General features: G+C 39.3%; 1 protein-coding gene across 1 annotated transcript in view; it reads left to right on the top strand.

Moving 5' to 3' along the window:
- The first annotated feature begins 3,320 nt into the window (after window positions 1-3,320).
- Window positions 3,321-17,448, top strand: part of STXBP6 (syntaxin binding protein 6) — a 102,046-nt gene continuing 87,918 nt past the window's right edge. Inside the window, exon 1 of the mRNA XM_070931355.1 lies at window positions 3,321-3,573. The gene's annotated coding sequence lies outside the window, so the exon portion shown is untranslated. The remainder of the gene's footprint in view (window positions 3,574-17,448) is intronic.

Here is a 17,448-nt window from a genome sequence, read left to right as displayed (position 1 = left end):
AACTCTCTATAAAATCTTGGAAATAATCCTCTTTTTCACATTACTCAATATTAGTTACATTTTAAGATGTAACATGTAGGCAATATATGAAAAATAATCTTAATTCCTATCTAAATCGCATATTGGGATGTTCTTTATAAGACATATTGCTTAGCTTATTAGCTCTTATCTACAAATTACTACATTTTCACTATACGGTAATCTTAAAATGAAAATGTTCCTTTTAATGCTTACAGAAAATACTATCAGTATATAATAACAGTGACACTAAGATAAATGGATTATACAAGGTTTCCAAATATTCATATCTTAGTAACATCTGGAGTTGAACTTGATCCCTAGAAAATATGGCAATGTTTTTCAAACTTGGAAACTTTTAAGATGTGTGGACTTCCATTCCCAGAATTCTCCATCCAGCAAGTCTAAGACTTAAAAGTGTTACAATACATTACTGTGTTCTTAGTTAACCCTATATAGGTAGTCCTCAACTTAGAACCATTTATTTAGTGACCATTTGAAGATAAAAAAACACTGAAAAAAGTAACGCACGTACAACTGGTCACAATGGTCATGTGATTAAAATTCAGACACTTGGCAACTGGCATGTATTTATAGTGGTTGCAGTATCCTGGGCTCATGGATCAACCCTTGCAACCTTCTGACAAGTCAAGTCAATAGGGAAGCCAGATTTATTTAACCGTTTTACTAACTTAACAACAGCTACGATTCATTTCAGAACTAAGGCAACAAAGGTTGTAAAATGGGCAACTGTCTTGTTTAGCAATGGAAATTTTGGGTTCAGTTGTGGTCATATGTTGAGGACTATCTGTAAAGTATTTTGTTTTATTCTGACAAGTTCCCACTCCCCCAAGTTGTTACAATAGTTGAGCCTACAATCCTAAAATTTCCTAATGAACTCCATTGAAGTATTCACTAAATTCAACTTTACTTAGCAGGCAGAGCCTGTTTTCGCTGGCAGAGTGCTCGGGGAGCCACAGGCACCCCCGACACAAGTGATGTCAAGCTGGCCACGCCCACCCCAGCCCCCCAAAGTGAAACAGAACCCTGATGCGGCCCTCAATGAAATCGAGTTTGACACCCCGGTCTAAAGCTATAGAGAGTTATCACATTGTTATAGTTTATTGGATGACTACTATATTTAAAAGGATATTCCCCTACATATCTATACTTGCAGAATAGATATCTACAGAATCAGTTTAGTTAGAATCTATAGAATCTAACTAAACTGATTTGCAGAAAGTAAAGTCTTTGAGGTATGGCAGATTTTAGCTGACCCGATTTGGTATCCTAACTATAAATGTGTTCCTTGGAAGTTGAAATTGCTCTAATGTGCAAGCAAGCATTTGTTTTAAAGTTTCCCCAGTCTTTTAACATATTTTACCTATGTACATCACTTTTATCCTGTCTTGCAGAGGTTCAGTTTCCTCTGCAAGTTGATTTTTACTCCTTTTTAGAATAGTAGCATTTAATGGTGTTTTAATTTTCTCCCGTCATTCATTATATTCATTATAAGACCTTCTGAATTATTTCTAGATGTTATTTTTTCTTCGTTTCACTACCTTCATGTGAAATATTTTGTTCTTCAGTTAATCGATTATTTAATAATTTATGTCATATCTCAAAGCCAAGAATACTATTTTCACAAGCTACATTTTTATGAATAAAACATAGATCAGATACGTGAGAATAGAAAAACTACAGCCTCAGTAAGCAGCAAGCATTTGAGAACTGAGCGGGTCTGCATTTCTACTATCACCGTTTCCCCAAAAATAAGACATCCCCGATAATAAGTCCAATCGGACTTTGAAGCGCATGGCAATAAGGCCAAGCACTTATTTCAGGGTTCAAAAAAATATAAGACAGGGTCTTATTTTCGGGAAAACACGGTAGTAAACAATATTTTGAGACTGTAATGTCAAAATTTATTTGACATGCCAAGTAGTGAATGATTAACAAGATCACCAACTGCCTTTAATTTTACTATTGTTGGTTTACATAAGCTTTGTATGTTACACAAACCCGGAACAGCAACTATTATCAGTACCAATCAGAATTTGAAATTGTGCTTAATTGTTAACGGAAATATAAACTAAAAAGTTTTATTTACAGTGAGTGACTTACAAGTACAGGTAGTCCTCGACTTACAACAATTCATTTAGTGACTATTCAAAATTACAACAGCCCTGAAAAAAAGTGACTTATGACCGCTATTCAACTTACAAGCATTGAAGCTTCCTCATGGTGACATGATCAAAATTCAGCTGCCTGGCAACTGATTCGTATTTATGAAAGCTGCTGTGTCCCAGGGTCATGTGATCATTTTTTGCGGCCTTCTTACAAGCAGAGTCAATGGGGAAGCCAGATTCACTCAACTGTGTTACTAACTTAACAATTGCAGTGATTCAATTTAATAAGTGTGGCAAGATAAGTCATAAAATGGGGTAAAATTCACTTAACAAATGTTTCACATAACAACATAAATGTTGGGCTCAACGAGGACTACACCTGTATAAAAAAAAGTCAGGTATTTTTTATTCTTATGCCAGCTGTCCTTTCTTTTCACCTACAATTAAAATTGCCCAACTTCCCCCATTAGAGAAGAATCTTGCTAATCCAGTTAGCGGACATAGTAAGGAACTGCTCCATTTGCAACTCTTTGAAGAGCTTTCTCACCACCTACTCATTACAACGAATGGAGTAGTAATTCAAGTAGCCTTGCAGTAGTAGAACTCCAATCTTCACACACCCTTATATTGTTAAGTAAATTAAAGATACATAATGAGACACAAAGCCAGAACTGTAGTATACTCCTACAATTTGAATATGATAATATGCCAAAAGATTCACAATCTAGTGCTCCTCAGGTGGGGCGGACTACAACTTCCCTAATTCCCAGACCTTTGATCACAGACTGGAAATCACATAAATAAGACTACCTGAAGGGGACCCGTTTGAGGACAGCTGTTCCACTTCTTCCCTCCCTTTATTAACCCACCCTACCTTCACCTCCCCTTCCACTTCCCTTCTTGTTCCCAGGGTCATTCTCACTCGCGAGGAGAACCAACCACCCGCAACAACTCCGCGGACATTGCTAACTCATCCCACACCTTCTCCTCACCGCTTCCTCCTCCAGGTCGGTGCCCAAACCTGAACTTAAGCTCTCGAGGTGATCACATGGGACAAGCCAGAAGAAGGGAGGGCAGAGCTAGGAAGGTTTCGCGGCTGCCTCTTTCCATTGGCTCCGCGCAGGCACGTGGCGCTTCTCTTCCCACCGCTGGCTCACAGCTGGGTAGCCCCGCTCGGCTGGCGGGGAAAGAGCTGTAAGAGCCGCTCCGGTTAAAGTGCCTTAAAAGAGCGTGGAAGAGGAGGAGGAGGAGGAGGAAGAAGAAGAAGAAGAAGAAGAAGAAGAAGGCGGCAAAGAGTTTTTTCCCCCGCTTGGGCTCATGGGTCTGATTGATTAATTACTGTTTTGCTGGCCGAACCCTTTGCGTGCAGGTCGTCGTTTTGCTTGGAGCCATAGAAGGCAAGAGTCTGGAGCGGGGCGGCGGGAAGGTAGGTCTCGCCGAAGGTAGTTGCGACGTACGGGGATTTATTTTATTTTTTTTTCCCCCAAAGCGCCAGGGGACTCGGCAATCTCTTCCCCCTTTCTTTCTGCTCTTTTTTTTTCCCCGCGCAAATCGCCCTGAAGTTGCGAGGTTGATTCAGAAAGAACGCTAGCCGAAGAGAGGAACTGCGAGAATAAGGTGGGTGAGACGTGCCCCGCGCTCCTTCTGCGACTTCTCCGGAGCTCTCTCCGGGGCTGGTTCTCTCTTGGGAGTGGAGACCGATCGCCGGCTGTCGACGCGCGGAGAAAGGGAGGGGAATGTCTTGCGTCTGAAGCCTGGCGCGAAAGCTCGCCCCGTCCAGCCCGCCCGGTTGGCTGAAAGAGGTTTGGGATGGCGCGGTGAATATTTTGCCCAGTTCTCCCAAGAAGGAGAGATCTGCACGGGATCCTCTGGAGGAGAGAGAGAGAGAGAGATCTAATCGATTTTCCGCGTTTGCTTATTGTGCTGGTGCATATTATAGATATGCATCGGAATCTGAATACATTTTGCTTTGGGGGAGGAAAAAAAAGTTCATTGGGCTGGCTTACATTCATTAAACAGCTTTCAAGTGATCGGAGAGATGTTCGGTTCCGTACTGCGTAAAATATGAGTTGCATGGCGATGGAGGGGAAGGTAAAAAAAAAAAAAAAAAACCCTCCAGAATTGAAGCTGGAATCGCCTCCATTTTCCTAAGCGCTCGGGGCAAAGTCGGCGAGGCAGCCTTCGGGAAGACTAACTAAACAGAGCGAGCGGCTTCATCTCCGGATTGGAAAACGGGGCAGCTCACGCCCTGAACGCGCCTCTTGGCACTTCGCCTCTTCTCCTTCCCTTCCGACTTCATTTATGCAGAGCGCTGCTGAAATTAGCAGTTTGGCCACGCCAGCTTCATTCAATTGAATGGGAGAAGTTGCATTCCCTTCTGTCTTGTCCGCATTGTTTCTGTCTCTTGCTCTCTTTCCTCCTTCTCCAAAAATCTATTAGTCAGTTTGCTTGATGCTGGACTTGTGGGGTTTAAAAGCCTCTATAGTGGGAAGTGGTCCAAGCGTTCTTATGCAGTCCAGAAATGGATGCTCCTTACACCCACTCGCTCCTCTAGTGGCTAGATTTTTCATTATTGTAATCCTTTACTTTAAGAGATCAAAACACACTTAACTTGATGTAAGCAGTGGAATTTGTTTTGAGGTAATAATGAGGATGGTGTAGAAATCCATTAGTACTTCTAGTACTCCGAAGCCTATGCTTCAATTCTTCGAATGACTGAAATTCTAATTAGTGCTAGGTGATATAGTCTAATGTGTGTTAACTATAAATGTCCATTTTTTGATAACCATCATGGCACAGTTAACAGTCAAGAAGATTAATTTGGCCATAGATTAGACTTCAATACTTTTTCAAAGATTTTAAAATAAAAGCATATATGTTGAAAAGCAGAAAGGCTCTGGTAGTTTTTCTATCAAAACAGAATTTATCATCATGAATCAGTCTTAAGTGTTCAGTTTTTTACAATTTAATTCTTTTACTTCCCTCAGTAACAGGTTGCTGTTATTTCATATTTTTTTATTCAGATGCATGTTTCTTAAAATTTCCCCAAGAATTCTAGTTGAAGTGCAAGAATAATCCTGGGAACATTTCCTGACATCTTTGCTTTAGTATAAAGATTGAACCTCCCTAAAATAATGTGTGTGTGTGTATACATACACACACATACTTATCAGCGCCTAGTCAGCAACTATAAAAGTAATTTATTTTAATAATATTAAATATATATTTAGATAGAACTTAGAATACTTAAGATCTACGGACATACGAGAGTTGCAGTGGATATCTTGAAGTTAACAGTAAAAATCATACCCAATAATTTTGATCCATCAATAAAAGGATAACAGATTTAAAGTCTTGAATTTTTTAATGATTTTCTTTTCTTGTCTGACAACTTTCAGATCTATTGCTTTCAGCAACTGATTTGCCATTTGATCTACCATAATTATCAATTGCTATCATTTTTTTCTATTTTTTTGTGTTTTGTTTTTCACTGCTTAAACAGGCAAATCAGTTTTGTACCCTAATCTATTCCACCCTTATGGTTCTATCTCATATTTCTTAAATTAGCACCTTAGCTGGGAAATCATTTTTAAAAGAAAGGCTACTATTATTTTTTTAACTTACAAGTTTCTTAAGAAAAAAAACCAAGCACACATTTTAGGAAGGTAGAAGTTGCCTCTGAAAGATCAAAAAAGTTCCAGTTAAAGTACAGGAAAAGGCCTCTTTTCAATGGACTCAATTGTTAACACAATTGGAATTTAGCCTAAACTGTGCAAACCTTTTGCAGGAAAACTTTGTATTTTCCTATTCTCGGGCAATGTTTATTTTAATACAAAAGAAAACCAATCGTTGGTTGAAAGCCTATGGCCTATTATTTCGACGTCAATATTATTTAGTAATTTTAGGAGTCGTAAAGAATATCTATGAATATCTCATGATGTAAACTTTGTGAGTTGCATCCAGTTAGTGGTATATCAGTAGGTGTAGGGATAATTTACATTTCCTCATACTATCCAAACCCTGCTGGGGAATCATCCAGAGCATATCTGGGAAATAAAGGAAGGGAAAAGTCCTGCTGCATGGGCAGACATCTTTTCCGTATGGTTGGATTTTATTCTGTGTTTGGTTCTTCAAATAAAATAGTTTGAGTAGTAGAATGTAACTTGATTTTTCATGTGACTGAGAAACATTTGAATGTTTAAAATATAGGTGAATGCCTAGAAGGCTGTATGCATAAGGTATAGTTGACATTTTTAAAGTGATTTGAATAATGGTGCATTTTCCTTGATCAGTCGTATTCTGAACCTTTAGGAATGCTGTGAGTTTATTCTAGGTAATGTCTGTTCAAGCACAAAAGTTGCATCACTCTTTCTGTTGTGTCTTGTTTATCTTTATCCTCCATTAAAACCAATCCTAACATTGTTGGAAATGTTTTATTGTTGCTTTTATGAAGTATTTTTTTTTTAAAAAAAGTTTATTTACTTGCATTTCAGTTAATCTGCCTTCTGAAACTAGCCATTTGGCAATATTCTTACAGTTTGGCATTATAACTATTCCATGTTCCATATTCAATTCCAAAAATATGTTTTTGAGTGTATGATAATGTGAAGCCAATACCTGTCATAACACTTTTTTAAATAATTACATAACAAGTTTGAAGCAATGCATAGGCCTCTGAAGTCCCATGAGCTGAGCTAACCAAATCACTATAAAATCGCTTGCAGGTACACTATGAGGCAGAGGTATTTGTTACAGTCAATTGATAAGCAACTCTTACACACACACAGAGGGAGAGAAAGAGAGAGAGAGAGAAAGAGAGAGAGAGACTTTTTAAAATGTTAACCACCCTAGGGCAAGAACAATAGAAGCACTATTGGGAGGTAGCGAAGAGAAGGATAACATGAACATGTTTTTAAATATATTTTGTTGTATTCTCCTGGCATGTTTCTCCTTTGTAGTTAGAAAGTCCTAGAGTTCTATACAATTCTAATCTTGAGCATTTCAAGGGTAGGAGCAAACAGGAGCTCCTATAGCTTCCTCCAGTTTTAGGTGGTTCCTGGAATGAATTTAGAACAGGTTCCCCCCCCCCCATCTCTCCCTCCCTCCCTCTAGCTATCTTTCTGTATATGTGTGTGATATTTCTGGACAGATCAATTTTCCTTTTGAAGTGTTCGATTTGGGAACTGTTTTGTTGCTTGAAAGGAATTATTTGTATGGCGTAGTCTTGTAATGCTTTTTGTGTTAATACGTCTCAAAGCAAGTTTACAATATATTAGCCACAACTATAAAAACAAATTGTTTGCCCCTGGAATTTTATGTTGTCAGTTAGTCTGGATTAGTATGTTGTGCAGACTTGGCCAAAAACCTTTTATCAAGTTGTACATTTCAACAGCTTTTTTTTTTTTTGAGAATTTTTTTTTTATTTTAAAACAGCTTTTTTTTATTAGAGAACTATTTTAATTCATATAAATCATAACATTTAGAGTAAGCTGGTATCTTGACAGAGTTTATAACTCACTTAATATTATCTAATTTAATTTAACTTGAATATTATTGATAGTAGGTTTATGCTTGTAGTAAATCTGCAAATTTATGCAATTTGATCAGAAAAAGAAAAAAGTATTTTTGGATATAAAGCAGTCACCAGTTAAACAGGACAAAATCAGAATAATTTGTGATGTCAGAAGCTCCAACATGATTTATACTGCAGCAGGATAGATGAACACATGATTTCCTGTCCTCAAAGGATTGCAAGGAATGTTAATTACTTTTAATTTCCTTGATTTATAAAATCTCATGGTATTTAGTCACTGTCTCAATATTCCCATCATGCACTTGAGCAAAAAGAAAAAAAAGATTTGTACAGTATTTAATTTGACACTAGCAAATAACTAATTTTTAAATGAAGTCAGGTACTTGATTTGTGCAAGATACAAATTTTTAAATCTTTATTTTGATGTTTTTGTTAACTTTTCTCTTACAGTATGGAATGCCTTCATTCTGAATTTAATAGCCTACTTTAAGAATAAAACAAAGAACGGAATGGATTCCTCAGTCTTCTGTTTTTTTTTCAACAACAACAACTAAGCTGTGTATGTGAAAACAAAAAGAAGAAGTTGCACCAATATTTGGTTCCAATATGTGGAGTATACTTCCTCATCAAAGGAAACCTGTCATAGTCTCACCAAGAAAAACTTGACAATGTTTATTACTGTAATGCAATTGTTTTCCTTCTTTTCTTTCTGCTTAGCTTTCACTGTACAGTTTGCCTTTTGGAAATGGAAAGGAGAGCTGATAGAGAAAACATTCCCTCTTATCAGTTCATATTATACTCAATAATATTAAGAATTATTTTCTGATTTACCTATTGTGCAATATTTTTCTGCAGAAGTAGCTGATCTACAGTAGTATCTTCTAGTTGCTGGGCAGAACTGAGTGCAGATCACTTCCCAATTGGCTGGCCACGCCCACAGCGTCCAATCATCTCCAGTCTTTCCTCACGAAGGCTCAGAACAAGGAATTATGAAAGTCAATGAGAACTCATGTAAAACAAACAGCAAATCAGGCAGACTCAGGGTGGGTATGGATTGGAGTCGCAGCGCCCTGAAAATGGACGTTCAGGTAAGCAACGTCCGTTTTCCATTGCGCTGCTCCTCCAATCCATGGACGGGATGTACCCAAGTTCAATTGCCCTGGGTGGGGCGCTGACTGTCGCCCTCTCCTCGGGTCGTGGCCACCTGTTGTAGAACCCTGCGTCCAAAAGCAGCATCAGCTGAAGCATACTTGTCAATTTTATAGTGTCTGATGAATGAGGAGGTCGAAGCCCACGAGGCCGCTCGACAAACCTCTAAGACAGAAGCATTTGTCGCCCAAGCTGCCGAGGCCGCCGTACTGCGTGTTGAATGTGCATAAATCTTAGACGGACAAGGACGGGCCTGGATGTCATAGGCGATCGAAATGCAAGCCTTGATCCATCTGGCAACTGTAGCCGATGAAACTTTACGTCCCATTGAAGAAGGGGTGAATGAAACAAGTAAGGATTCCATCTGACGAAAGGATTCGGTACGCCTGATATAACGGCGCAGGGCCCTCCTAACGTCCAAAGTATGCCAGAGAGACTCAGTCTGATGACGACGATTCGGACAAAAGTTAGGAAGGACTAAGTCTTGTGCCCTGTGGAACTGTGAGTTTATCTTAGTCAGGAAAGTCGGATCCAAGCGCATCACCACCCTGTCGCTGTAAAAGATGCACAAGTCCTTCCGTACTGAAAGAGCAGTAAGTTCAGAAACACGCCTCGCAGACGTAATGGCAAGCAGAAAAGTGACCTTCAATGTCAGAAATTTTAGAGACACAGAAGCCAACGGTTCAAAGGGCGTGGTGGTAAGAGCCTGAAGAACAAGAGGAAGGTCCCACGACGGGTAACGATGGACAACCGGTGGTGAAATGTTGGCAGCCCCGTGCAAGAAGGATTTAATCCGCGGATTTTGTGATAGTGTACGGTGCCTTTCACATGAGAGGACTGTTGAAAGAGCGGCCACCTGGCGTCGAAGCGTGGCTGGGGCCAGGCCTTTAGCCAAGCCCCCATGCAAGAAGTCCAGCATGTCTGGGATATCCGCTGAAGTCGGATCAACATGATGCGCAGAGCACCAGGTAGAGAAGGATCTCCATGACGCTTCATAAATCCTAGTGGTCAACGGCCGCCTGGCAGACTGAATCACGTGGATGACATCATCGGACAATCTGTCTTTCTGCAGTTGGAGCTGCTCAAGCGCCAGGCGGTCAATCGGAGCCACTGCGGATCTGGATGGTAGATGACCCCCTGGCTGAGGAGTTCTGTTGTAGGTGGAATCGTCCATGATGGCAAAATGGACAGGTCCATGAGGTCGGCATAACAGGGTATGCGAGGCCACTGGGGAGCAATCAGGATCAGCTCGGCCCCCTCGAGAAGAAGTTTCCGAATGAGACGTGGAATCAGGGGGAAGGGAGGGAACGCATAGAGGAGGCCTGGAGGCCAGGGGCAACGCAGAGTGTCGAAGTCTTCCGCTCCAGCGGTTGGGTAGCGCGTGAAATATCGCGGGAGCTGTGCATTCTCGGGAGTCGCAAACAGGTCCACCCGTGGGAGGCCGAACCTTCGTACTATCTGCTTGAAAATGACAGGATTCAATGTCCACTCTGCAGGGTCGATGTGTTCCCTGCTGAGCCAATCCGCGGTGATGTTGGCATGTCCCGAGATGTGATCCGCCACTAGAGAATCCGTGTGGCATTCCGCCCAAGCCAACAGCCTTTCCGATTCCAGCATCGGGCCTGGAGCGTGTGCCTCCCTCCCGATTTATGTGTGCCTTGGTCGTAACGTTGTCCGTTCGGACTAGCACATGCTGTCCCTCCAAGACCTCGCTGAAATGGCGGAGAGCGAGACGAACAGCCCTCAACTCCAGCCAATTGATGCTGTTCGACCGCTCCGCTAGAGACCACTGACCTTGAACCACGTCGTTCTGGAGGTGGGCTCCCCAACCCAGGAGGCCGTCCATGGATTGGAATCGCAGCGCCCTGAAAATGGACGTTCAGGTAAGCAACGTCCGTTTTCTGATTTACCTATTGTGCAATATTTTTCTGCAGAAGTAACTGATCTACAGCAGCCTGGCTCATTTTTCATTTTAACACTTATGTGTGTTAAGATGGGATAGCCAGAAATTGTTTTATTTTTGCAACTGCCTACTATTTAGAATTTGACAGGTGCCTTATATATTGCTTCTAAATAAATATATTTTAATTAGAATGTGACTGTTTTCTGAGACTGAATTTCTGGGCTTAAGTCAGATGAAGTTACCCTTACTGAGAGTAATGGAGAACTGTATAGCAACTTGAATTAGTTTTTCAATCAAGTGGGATACTGAACGTATTTTGAATTGCTTTGCCATTAAGAACTCATTTTCAAAATAAAAAGAAAGATTTGTGTGCATTAACAGGGTTTAGTGATACTGAAAATATACAGTTATTGCATACAGGTATGGCAGTAAGAAAACTGAGAACTTAATGTGCTGTACTGCACAGTTGTTAGAGTATTACATCTGCATCTATTTCTCTTTTTGCAGTTCACACATCCTTCTTTAGAAAACAGAATTATTAAACATGTTGTCTGTTTGTTGTTTCAGCTTTAGTGTTTAATTGGTTTTTAAAAACAAGCCTATATTGTATTTAGAGCCGTCTAAGCTGAATGTGAGGAAGCTATATGTCACAGTAGCTGCATCTGATATCTCCATGAAATGTCACAGTGTCTGTATCTGACATCTCCATGAAATGTCACAGTTGGCACATTATTTATCTATTAACCGGATATCTTCCCTGCCTCAATCCAGTGTCTCTCAGTGCCTTGCATAAAGCATAATACCATAATAAAGATCAGTGTAATTTAACAAAAAAACAACCCAAAACAAATAAGAATACCTTTATACCTTCAGACAACTCCCAATGAGCAAAGATGTTGAGATTCTTTAATTTTTTATTTGATTCTGTAAACCATTAGATTTCTTCTTTTTTTCCTCTCTCACAGACATATACACAGCCAGTACTAGACACCAGTTGGATGTCTTCCAAAGTATGACCTCACTTTAATTCATATGAAGCTTTGGACAATAAAGTATATGTTCCCTAAAGATTCTTTTCAAAATCTATTGTTGCGCACTGAGAAATTGACAATGATTTTTCTGCCTTCTATGGAATAGCTTCTAGATTTCTGTGCCTACTCATTTAACATATATACATATAGAAGTAAGATAAAAAGGAATTGAAAACAAAACTTATTTCTTTGCAGTTAGCAAGTCATGTAATGCTTCTGCTCTTCTTTTAGGCATTTGGGAAACATAGTGGTTATTGTGTTCATGCTCTTATTCAAGATCAGTTGCACATGAGTATTTATTCAAAATCCATATTTTACTTCAGCAGTGCGCAGCCTTTGTGGCTTGGTGGCCCAGCTGGAGGAGGAGAGAGGGAAACTGGGCCACAGAAGTGGTGGCGTGGCGCTTGCGCGCAAGCAACTCTTGCACAAGCAGCAAGCCAATGCACAAGCACCCAGTTCAACTTGCACAAGCGGCAGGCCGACATGTACAAGTGCCCGCCACCCCACCGCTCATGCAAGTTGAGCTGCGCGCACATGCATGTACACTCCAGCCAGCTACTCACATGGCCCAATTCTGAATAGTCCATGGCCCAGTAGTGGGCAGTGGCCTGGGGGTTGGGTACTCCTGTTATACTTGATGGAAGTAATTATTTGTCATTATGAATAGCCATTATAGGTAGTTCTCAAATTATGACCACTCATTCGGTGACTGTTTAGAATATAGCAGTGGTGAATCAGGGATCGCATGATTGATCTGTGAAATTGAAGCTGTCACAGTCTCCCCACAATCACCTGGTTCTGATTTGGGGTGCTCACAGTGACATTGTAATCACTGTGCTTGTGATTACAATGTCACAGTGAATTGCAATCATGTGATTGCCATTTATACCATTGCAACCTTCCTTGTCAGCTTCCCACAAGCAAAGTCAATAAAAGGGTTGACAAGAAGGAAGATCACAAGATTGCTCCTGTAAGTCTGTCACAGAGATCTCATACACTATAGTGTGGACCTGCCCTCAGTACCCCCCCACTTGCACTCCATAGTGTCCATCCATCCAGCAGCACTCATATAGTATTGCAGCAACCCCTTCACTTGCTCACTTCCCTCTCCAGCCAACCCATTCTTCCCACCAGCCTGCGTGCCTACAGCACCCTCCCATCCCCACCCCCAGCTCCTTAACCTGAGACTTCTGCCTCTTACCATTTAATAACGTGTGTTACAATGGCAGCCGGGACTGCCGGGATTGTCAATTCTAAGTGATGCATTCATATGACATTGTGCTTTATGATCGCATCACTTAGCGACAGCAATCCATGGTCCCAACTGCTGTTGTAACCTGAAGATTATTGTAAACCAATCAAATCTTAGCTTAAAAAAAAATGGTATCAAATTTTCTTAGGTCACTTGGCTTCTTGTTTGTTGCAGTTTGCATTCTGATAGGACCATTTTGAAAAGAGTTTAAGAAGTCAGAGCAAAAGCTGCTTCTGGTAATAAAGCAAGGTGATGGCTTCATGCTTCTAATATTTACTTAATGAATTATGCTCATGTGCTAATATGTCATCATTTATTAATCTTTCTCAATTATTTGTATGAACTATTACTTATGACCTGCTGAATTCAGGTTCTGTGTCATGTATGTGACTTGAGAAATAGCTGGATGCATTGTATCCACATGAAATCATATTCATTACTCATCAAAATATGCTGTAAGCAAAATACGTCTATCTCATGACTGATGCAACAGAATGACTAAATATTCTGAAAACAATTTGTAAGTTAACAGCGGCTAAATCTAAGTATTGTAAGGTTAGGCTTTCATTCCAACTTGATCTTCTTTAGAAGAATGTATTAAAAGCACTATAGATAAAAGACATTCTGAGCCCTTTATTTAAAAATGAATAAGTTTAATGTCAGTTGATTGCTGTCACTATAAATTCATAGAACGAAATAAGAATATTTTCTTCCTATGCTCATTGGATTTCTTTAAACAGTTTCCTACCCTCAACCTTCAAAATAAGGAGATGCTTAAATTCTGAGCTGCAGTTGGGTTCCCCCCCCCCCCATGTTTGGCTTCCTGCCATTTCTAGAAACTGAGATATTGGTGTTTTATCTCAGTTTCATGCTTGGGTTGTTGGGAGAAAGCCAAGTAAATGCCATGGCTGTGATGCTTTAGTGGTATCTCACATAGCAGTAATAGAAAAGGTACTTGCTCGTTATTCATTCTGCAGTGAAGAATCTTTCACACCATAGGAATAATATCTGTAATATAAAATGGTCTTTTATTACATGTGAACAAAATTATTCCATTTTTTGCACATTTTCCTTTTAAATAATGGAATGATTTATTGATGACTCTATAAGCCCTATTTTCAGTAACTTTACAGTTATTTCTTTAACTTCTTTCTGGATTTTGCTTGCCATTTATGTCCTGATCCTCTTAGTTTGTCTTGAAATACTTTTATCTGAAACTGAGCTTGAGTATGGCTAGATAGATTCCAAATCTAGACAACTATTAAAAAATAATATCTTTATCTTCTATCTTTACTCTTGTTACTTCTTTAAATGTATTGGGCTTACAAAACACCCATAAAGGAATAAATAAAAATCCTGATACATGAAAAAAACGCATTTTATTATAGTGTCAGATGATTATCATGAGCCTCATGAAGCAGCTAAAATTACTTTGGCTGCTTATTCCTTACTGCATTGTGTGAAAGAAGTAGTCTAGCTCTCAAAGCAGAGATGGGTATGCATACTTGTTTCAATATTCTTATAGTTGTGTTGCACATTTCATGATAGGAATTACATTTCATAAAGTTTCATTGTAGAAGAGTCAAGGTTATGTCTGGCCACTATTGACTATCTTAACGAGAGAGATTTCTCATGCCTGAAATAAAATCTGCAAGCAACGTGGAATCTTATTTGCTACATAATTCAATTTCTGATAAATGTAGAATAGTTTTTCTTTAAAGCAAAAATCTTAACACTGTTAATAGTTTTTCTTGATTGTATTTAACATTGCCTCTTATTTTGGAAACTGCTCTTATTGCGCTATGTTTTCCCTTACAAAAATTATTAAAGTTTACTGCAATGTTTTTTCCCACACAAAAATATTAAAGTTTACTGCAAAAGTTATGATGGCCTACTTTGTATGTAATATTAATATAAAGTTGAACAATTGACATCTTTCACTAATTGAAAACTAATTTTGCTAAAGCTGTCAACCCAACTACTTATTTTTATTTCTATGTTTGTTTGTTAAATTTACTTCAAGATCAGTTCAGAATATTACCAATTTCATGCTAATGTAGCCACACCTTGAAAGTACATGTCTAGTTTCTTTTTCAGGCTTTCAAAAGGAAAAGTAAGAAACAGGTTGTCTACTGAGACAACCCTGATTTTCTGCCTTCATATTCTACAGCAATGTAAAACCTTTAAATTGCCTTTTCACCAGGAGTTTTGGAAAATTCCAATTCTTTTTTTTTGTTTTACAATATTCTTCATGATGAGGAATAAATCTGTAGTTGTCACCTATTGCTAATTCAGTAGAAAGATGCTGCAAATTGGAAATTGGTGACATATATGGCACAAATTCCCTGCCCCTCACAAGACATACAGTAATTACTAGGATTTACTTTGGGGTTTTGTTGTATGAACTGGCTGTTGTAGTTTAGAAATCATGGTTTATGATTTAATTTGACATATGAACTTAATCAGTTATTCAGTTTAGTTAGCAAGCAATGATTAAACTAAATAGCAATATTTGGGGCTTATCCAGCACACTCTGTATTGGCCCTGTTTGTGCTTAAAACATGCTTGTTGCATATCTGCATTGCACTGTGCTTTTTTAAAAAAAATGTACTGTATTTTTCAGAGTATAAGATGCATTGGAGTATAAGACGCAGCTTAGTTTTTGGGGAGGAAAATAGGGGGAAAAAATCTGCCTATCAGGTATTCATCTGGCTAGTGTCCTTAGTCTGGTCAGCTTCAGCACATTAATTTGCTGGATTTTATCCCCTGCTTGGGAATAAAAAACAGCTTCTGAAGCACAACTGATCTTTGGAGAGAGAAGCAATGAGAAAAGCAGGCAAACCACAGAGATCGCTTCATTTGCTAATGCCTCGTTAGGGCTGAAAAAAAAACTTCACAGTTGAGAGTTGGAGGGAGCAGGCAAAGCACAGAAGATCGCATCACTGAAAAAAAGCTTCTAAAGCACAGCTCAGAGTCGGAGGGCAAAGCACGGAGATGCTTCACTCGCTAGTGCCTCGTTAGGGCTGAAAAAAAAGCTTTGAAAAAGCTACATTCAGAGTATAAGATGCTCCCAAATTTTCAGCCTCTTTTAGGAGGGAAAAATGTGTCTGAAAAATATGGTATTTAGTAAATTTATATGGCCATTTAACTCACTGGACATGACTCTGGGCAGATGTACAACTAGCAACAATTAAAACAACTATACTGCTGTGTAATTGAAACTATAATGTTCCTTTGAATTGCTTTGTTATCAAACTTTGCAAAACCAACAATGAACTGGCATCTTTGTGACTTTAACATATTGAGAATGTTTATATAAGACAAGAAATTAGTATGTAAATAGGTTTTTGTGTGTGAAATGCTGATGGAGCTGCTGATGAAACATTTTCCAAGGTTTTAATGGTTCACCTTGCACTGTGAATACTTTTATTTCCTGTTTAAGTTCAAAACCATGGATTACAACAACTTTCCCTACATTGTGTTAATGACCTTTCTTTCATAATAATACAAGAGTACCACAATAAATAGTATTTCACCTTTTCCTGCATTTTGTAAGACCAGCTACCCTGTTTTCCCCAAAATAAGATATCCCCTGATAATAAAGCCAATCGGGCTTTTGAGCTCATGGCAATAATGCCAAGCGCTTATTTCAGGGTTTAAAAAAATATAAGACAGGGTCTTATTTTGGGGGAAACACAGTAGTTTAAAAATGCAGTTTTATACAGTGGTGAATTATTGCTCTGTATTATGAAAGCTGCAATCTTTGAAACTCTCTTAGCAAATCTATTGTGGCATGTAGGTAAAATAATGGACTATGATCCAGGAGAGTCAGGTTTCAATCCAGCCACTCAGAAATCTTTGTATAAATAGCATTTTTCAAATATGGCAGCTATAAAATACGTGCACTTGAACTCTATGCTGGCTGGGAAATTCCAAATCTTAAAAGTCCACACATCTTAAAGTTCATAAAACACTAGGATAAACAGTATCTCTCAGCCCTCTACTCTATAGGATGGTTGTTGTGGGAAAATAGGAATGCTATATATATTTTCAGGGAAACGGTATCTCCATCATGGGTGACCCAAATGATGTTGTAGCTGCCCTTTTATAGTGCCTGGAAGCTGTAGTGATCTAGATGGGGGACAGCAGGTTTCATCTGAACCCTGGAAAGATGGAGTGGCTATGGGTGCATGAAGTCTCAGGATCTGGAGTTTAACTCTCACTATCTCAGAAAGACCCAGTGTGCAACTTGGGGGTCCTTCTGGACTCACAACTCCTCCTCAGAGATCAAGTGGCAGTCATGGCTAGGAGGATCTTTGTGGAAATTTGGATTGTAGCCAGTTGCACCCTTTCTTGCATCCTGAAGCCCAGTCATTCATCTTTTGCTTTGGTCATCTTCCATTTGGATTATTGCAGTGTGTCCTATAAAGCTA

This window comes from Pituophis catenifer, unplaced genomic scaffold (assembly GCF_029215685.1).
Source record: "Pituophis catenifer annectens isolate HBS135680 unplaced genomic scaffold, rPitCat1.0.hap2 SCAF_1, whole genome shotgun sequence".
NCBI classification, from domain to species: Eukaryota; Metazoa; Chordata; class Lepidosauria; order Squamata; family Colubridae; genus Pituophis; species Pituophis catenifer.
The sequence above is the reverse complement of the archived record's forward strand: the minus strand, read 5'-3'. Positions and strand labels throughout refer to the sequence as shown.